This window comes from Botryllus schlosseri, chromosome 9 (genome assembly GCF_051294905.1).
Source record: "Botryllus schlosseri isolate E-star chromosome 9, Bs_hap1, whole genome shotgun sequence".
NCBI classification, from domain to species: domain Eukaryota; kingdom Metazoa; phylum Chordata; class Ascidiacea; order Stolidobranchia; family Styelidae; genus Botryllus; species Botryllus schlosseri.
The window spans coordinates 1039241-1046633 of NC_137244.1; positions in this window are offsets into that span (position 1 = coordinate 1039241).

Here is a 7393-nt window from a genome sequence, read left to right on the forward strand (position 1 = left end):
TATTATGGACAACCAGATGAATGAAGACTGCTTACTAGCAGCTCAAGACGAAACCTGAAGTGCACTCGGACACTCCATCTGTCTCGATATAGGACATTCTTTGGCCTCCACCAGATACTGTGTTTTCAATGCTGGGACAGAGCCAGAGCATTCATAGTGATGCTTATAAATGGTTTCGAGGCTTTGCGTTTGTGTTTTGCACGATTAAACGCCGGTTTTTGATATGAAAAGCTTTACATTCTGGAGGTTTCCGATTTGCCGTAATATTTTACTAGGATCCAGAGTTGGTCGAATTGGTCGGCGTTGCTACTCAAATAGCACAATGACGCCTTACATTGGTACTCGCAAGTACAAGTATAGTAATTTCTAATACATTTTTTTCCAAAACCCAAACAAAACATCTCAGGGGCAATGCACTCAAAAAATGATGTGGTCTCAAATTGAAGGGCAAAACGAAAAAAAATTTTTGGCCGCAGCCGTTTTCTTCAGAACGCCACCGTAATGGAGCTGCAATTTATTGAAATTTCCAGAAACACATCCGGCTGCAGCTGTCGCGGCTCCGGGTCATTTCTTAACCCGTTACATGGAACGATGACTTCATCGTCGCACTTGCTTGGCGCGATTAGGCAGGCACGCAGAGGACGAACTTTAGATAGTTTTCAGTCGATGTTGTGAAGGAATCATGCCTTGAACACCAAGGCGGCGCTCAACGTACGGTGTTAGAAGTCAGGAGGATTTGTGTCTGGAGCTTGTCATGACTCTATAGTATTTGCCAGTTGACTGATACTGAGATGCCATTACAGTTGTATATTGATGCAAAGCTATATTGATACAGATGTCATTTTCAAGATGTATTAATGACTGCACAGGCACAGTGCACAACCTTCGGAGTAGTGGTCTTGTGGAAGAGACAGATACAGGATATTTTGCATCATTTACCCATGGCATATCAACTATTTTGATACGGTCCAGTTTACTTGTTCAAGACACAGATGTATCGACGTTAGATGGTTAACACGAAAATATCATTGTTTCATTCTCATCAAAGTTCCAATATTGTTGTGGAAATTTTTATCGTAACATTGTTGTTCGCAGTTGTTCTCTCTTATAAAGGCGATGGTTTCGCGGACCCCCTGTTGAGAACCACTGTCTTAGACTGTTTGAACTGGACAGTCCTGCGTTTTGGTCGTCTTCTGGCAGTAAGTGAACTTGAGTATTGCGTATTAGTTCTTTGCAGGACATGTACAACCCTTCTCGGCTTTGTTTCAGACTTCCTTTATTTAAATTCCCGTCCTTCATCAAATTAGATAACTCGGTATTTTACAAATGAACTGAAATCGGGGCGGAGACACTGGCATTGCAAATTACATTCCTACTTAATAGATCTTTCACCAACATTCACCAAGTAAAAACAACCCGGAAATGCATGCATTTGTTTCATTCATATATCCTGACTAGCTGTAACAGTATAGGCCCACAGATTACATAACACATGTACCAGAAGGCCGCACTATCATACGTAGTTCAAAACAATTGTCAATAAATAAATATTACCTCGATATTTCTCACTTCTGGACGGTCGTTTTAAACTACAAACTCCACTAAAGGTACAATCATCCCCGCAGAGCACTGCTTTGCAATAAGAGCTTGGTAAACAGTTTGGGGAATCCCTAATAATTAGGAGAATTGGCCCCTGATTTTTGAAGGCTTTGGCGAAAAGGAAGATCACGATGAAGATGGCCAAAATTGCTCATAAAAGTGTTTGTGTGTACTAAACCATCATTTGGATCACAATGGCCGAAGTTTCCTGACAATTTTTTAAATCCGAACAACCTTACTGCATACGAAAGGTTGCTGATCCCTGATTTAGGTTGTCGATGCAGGCTCGCAGTATCGATGAAAGGAATACCATAAGAATATTTCTAAAATATCTTTGTTTCGACAATTTGGCAGAAGTTCGATAATTAAACGTAAATACATTATGTAGTATCATAGCAGTGTTGGGATGACTCGAGTCATGACTTGACTCGAGTCAGACTCGAGTCAACTTTTTCGTATGACTTGACTTGACTCGAGTCACTTTGGAAAAATGACTTGACTTGACTTGACTCGGAGCTTCAAAAATGTGCATTGACTCGTGACTCGGAGTAAAATTTACGAGTCAATTTCAAGTCATCAAGTAAACGCTTTCGAATACATCACGGTATCTTCTGTATGTTCGGATTGTTCGAGATACGCCGATGTCACTTGTGAGAGCAACCAGTCATGAATCTACGTTACACTGATCCTCCATTATTGTTACATCACAAATGAATTGACCGCAAACTAAACGCCCACAGCTTTCGTTGTCGAAGTAGTAATTGAGATTAATCTAAAGAGCAATGTGTTTCTGTTTCTTAGACGGCTCAATGCTTACGTAGCGCAGTGCTCACCTTTACCAACCCTCTTGTATGATTTAAATCAAACAAATATAGTTTGTGCGTTTATATTCTCGAGGAGTTTTAGATGGGTAGTATAGGCTATTGTACCATATCAATTTGTTTCAACTTCTCGAATCTTCGCATTAGGTCCTATGTTTTGGATGATAATAACTGACTGTATCATGTAGCGGTACAGTTACCCTCGTATTTGATTAGCAGTTGTATGTGTCATCACTCGTACTTCAAAAATTCAATTTGACTTGAATTGTGACTTGACTCGTGACTTGACTTGACTTGACTCGACTTGACTCGAGTCACCTCTTAAAAACTAGTGACTTGACTTGACTCGAGTCACCTTTGAAAATCGATTGACTTGACTTGACTCGAGTCAAAATCTGCAATGACTCGAGATGACTCGTGACTCGAAGGTAGTGACTTGATCCCAACACTGTATCATAGTAGGCTATCCCATATGGAATAGGAAATAAATCAATCTTGAGGGATATATGAAGATGCATATTCAATATCGTTGTGATATTAATTATTAAATTACTTTGATAAGTGTTTGTAAGCTAGCATACAGCGATGTGCGTTTTGTGATTGTGTTATTATGTACGAACATCTGTAGCTTGGTATAAAAGTGCGCTCGTATGAAGGATTTGACACTTCGCAATTTTCTATTCGAGGCACGCGTCAAATTCCAATGTAACGCGTGCGACACCATTTAAATATCCATAAATGGCATCGTTCTGAATTTTCAGTTTCCTGAAATAAATCATAAATCACAGCACATCTTATTCTCACTACGTTTCGGCGCTGCATTGAGCTGAGCTTACGCCGTCGACATCGATGACTTCGACAATGAACTCAATATCGTCGGTGAAAATAATGTCTGGAGTGTGTTCCTGGTAAAGACTGCAAACCAGGAATGTCACTTCGCCATCCGACACCTTCGATACGACTGCGTGACAAGTCCAAATAAACGATATCTCCGACGCATTATTTGACGATATTTCTCTTCGTATGCAAAGCAGGTTGGATTGCTTGACATTCCCTTCATCAGAGATGAATCTACCTCCAGAAAAGTAATGGTCATCCCAGATTATTATTTTGTCCTTAAACATGGCCGTTTTCGTGAGATTCTTTCGGATATTTGCAACAGTTTCAACAACAAGTTCTGGGGATAAGAGGTCTTTAACATCTCTTCTGTAACTTCTCAAATATGCTCTTTCGGGATCGTTGAGATGAGCCAAGCATTCATGACAGTTTTTTCCGATCCTCAGAAGTCGTAAGCATGTATGACGGTCGATTGCGATTTGAAGGTGCAGCTCAGTGCCGAGCCGAAGTGTCACTTTGGCACCGCCACCTTTTATCGCCGCGTAAGGTGTGTCATCAATTGTTTTGGCAGCAATAATTTCATGAATGCCATCGTCTGTTTGGGAGCTACCCATTCCGTGTTTCTTTACAGTATACCTGCCAATGCCGCTAGTTTCTCTCCTTGCAGAACCACAAATTTTGTATTGAAATATTTCCCACAAATCTGATTTTTCATCACAAATGACATGCTTGACAAATCTTTTCCTTCGCTGTCCTCATTTTCTTCAGGGCTATAACACAGAGCAGAGCATTCCGACCATTCACCACCGAAAAGATCTTTGATTGATATGACTTTTATGCCACGTGCAAGACCATGAACGCCCATGAACTCGAGATGTACATACTCTTTCCGTATTTTTCTCAACACTGCTTTCTGAAGAATTGGTGTCTCGTATCTTCGCATGATGATTCCTTTCATTTCATTTTCCGAGTACAGAGAAATGGATGGCGATATCATAAATGCCAATAATATCTGTTGATTTACATAGTCTGAGGTTTGGTCTATTGGAGATGTTGTTATTACAATATGACTATCTGTCAATGCGTTGGAGTGTGTGGCAACAAATGTATACCAATCTTCATATCCTCTCCAGAATTCTTTATCTGTCAGCTTTGCTGCACCAAGCAGATATAAAAGGGCATCTTCTCTTTTGCGAATTGAAGACCCGGGGAAGTTCCAAGCAAGTTCAATATTGACGATTAATTCATCCGGTATCACTATTTCCCCATCTGGTATCCCGAATTCGGGACGGACATGTTTTGCTACCACGAATTTCCAGTGTTGGGATGACTCGAGTCATGACTTGACTCGAGTCAGACTCGAGTCACCTTTTTCGTATGACTTGACTTGACTCGAGTCAGTTTGCTAAAATGACTTGACTTGACTTGACTCGGTGTTTCAGAAATGTGGATTGACTCGTGACTCGGAGCAAAATTCACGAGTCAATTTCAAGTCATCAAGTAATCGGTATCGATAAAAATCACTATATCTTGCATATGGTCGGATTGTTCGCGAGTGAGCAATCATTCAATGATTCAATGATTTAATGAGCATCCATTGTTTTCTCACAAATAAATTGACCGCAAACGAAGTGATCGAAGCTCACAGCTTACGTTGTCGCAAACTAGTATGGTAAAGTAATTTAACAGCAAAGTGTCTATTTCTGTTCTTACCTTAACCAAGCCTATTCTTTTATTGATATTGAATTCGAATATAGTTTATATAGTTCTCAGCCATTGGCGCCGGCTCGAATTGTATCATATCAATTTGTAAGTGGGTAATGTATTGCCTCCTATCAATTCGTTTCTCTGTTCTCTATTCCGCGGGTATAACTATAAACCGAGGCTATGCAAACAGTTCTACATATATTTGAGCGCTTCAGCGTGTATATTTAACTCTACATTCGTTCATCGGTTTAGAATCAATGACCACTCAATCTTTATTTCAGACAGCTAGCAAAATGCAATGACGTAATCATGCCCCATACTCCGAAGAGGCAACTTGACTTGAATTGTGACTTGACTTGACTTGACTCGACTTGACTCGAGTCACCTCCAAAAATCGGGTGACTTGACTTGACTCGAGTCACCTTCGAAAATCGATTGACTTGACTTGACTCGAGTCAAAATGTGCAGTGACTCGAAATGACTCGTGACTCGAAGGTAGTGACTTGATCCCAACACTGCGAATTTCCCTACCTTTGATCGCAAATACAGAGTTATCTATTGATTGAAGAAAACTAAGGAATTTCGTGCTATCAGTTTTAGTCTCAAACTGCTGGGAGAGTTCACCAATATTAACCCGGAAACAGTAGAAGATACATCGTCGATAAAAGAATCTTTCGCGAATAGTTTCCACATATCTTCCACATACTCTGGACATATATCTTGGTCACCGGAATCTAGGAAGCGTTCTGCATGAATAAGCAATGCAGTGAGAACTGGCTCCTCGATATGACCAGAAGCAGAATGACAATACACAGAAACAGCTAACTGGATGGAATCGGCCGAAAATCCATTCGCTTGATCTCGTGGGTGTGTCTTATAAAATGGTACGAAATTCCTGTCCAATTTTTTGCAATGATATCCTATGGCGGTCGCTCGAATGTGAACCCCGATGCGTTTACAAACCTGATGATCCGCGCAAATATTCGTTAAATAAGCATGAGCAATTTTTTTCTGATGACGAGATTTGTCCACGAAAGTGAAGCCATACATCAAATCTTCTTCCAGGGGAATGAGAGTTTCGTCAATGTCTTGACTTTCGTGAAGAAATGCACAGATTCCGCCATAGTTCGTACCGACTCTTCTGTGTATTGCGGATGATTTCTGCATGATAACTAAGTTTCCTTGTGTCACATTTCGCAACCAATATTCGTCTCGCGGGAGTTAATATATTTGGTTTACGCCAGTTCTATCAACTACATCCATTTCATAACCCCCATAACGCGAATTAACAGAGCAAATCTTTACCACATGAAAAGATTGCTCGCACCTGCGCCTTATATAGTGCGTTTTTTTACACCGGACGTTAAACCGGCAGTCACTGTAAGTGTGGAACTCCCAGCAATCTTCCATATTCTTATGAAAGCTTCCGTGGCTGGCAGTTAGCATTCTTGTGACTCGTTTGAGTATTATTGCCTCAAACTATCTGACCCACCCACCACCAACCGCAGCCCTGTAGTCTGGTCTCGGGAACGAACGAGAATGACAAACCTTATAACAAATTGACGATGGTCAAAGTCTACAACTGTTTAATATACTCTCAGAGTAAAGGGGATAAACAGGGCGTTCGAATGACATGCAGATGATTAAAGTCAGATGCCACTGAACCCAGCATCGAGTAATAAACGCGTGGAGACGATGCAATTGAATCACGCGATTTTGCCCATCCCATATTAATATGCTTCACTGCTCGCGGGGAACAGCGTAAAATGATAGCACAGTAGATGCGAAAAGATGTTTTATGCGATGCAATTTACGCATACAGGAGTTGTTCATAAATGACCGACTTTCAGCGATTCGTAGTGCTCATTCAATTGGTTTTCCATGTACAGTGCCTAAAAACATGCTTAGCCTACAGTATTATTTTCAAAATTCATACGGGATGTGTTGACAACCTAGGATTCTACTGATCGTTCGTCAGTACTGATGATAAAAATTAACAGGTTACCGTTTATGTAGAACTTATCATATTATGTGCTTTGTGTAATATATTAGGTGCTTTGTGTATTATATTATGTGCTTTGTGTATTTTACCAAGTTAACTCACCTCCATTGGATGTTCACTAAATTACAACAATCAAATCAACTGGAATAATTCCTAATCTTTCTTCAGGTCTTACTGTGAAACGGTAATGCACTACGAACCTCAATTACTCAATTCGCTTTGTGTTAAGGATCAATTCCAATGTCAATCTGTAGGCAGTGAAGATCTCCATGTTCTTGTGCCGTGCAAGATCCTATATCTTATACGGCGCCGGATTGTCAGCGGTAACACCTATAAATTGATATGACGTGATGCCTATTCCGCCCTATTTCAATACCAAACATTGTGATGAGGTGAGATACGGGTATCGAATCAACAAGCACATTAA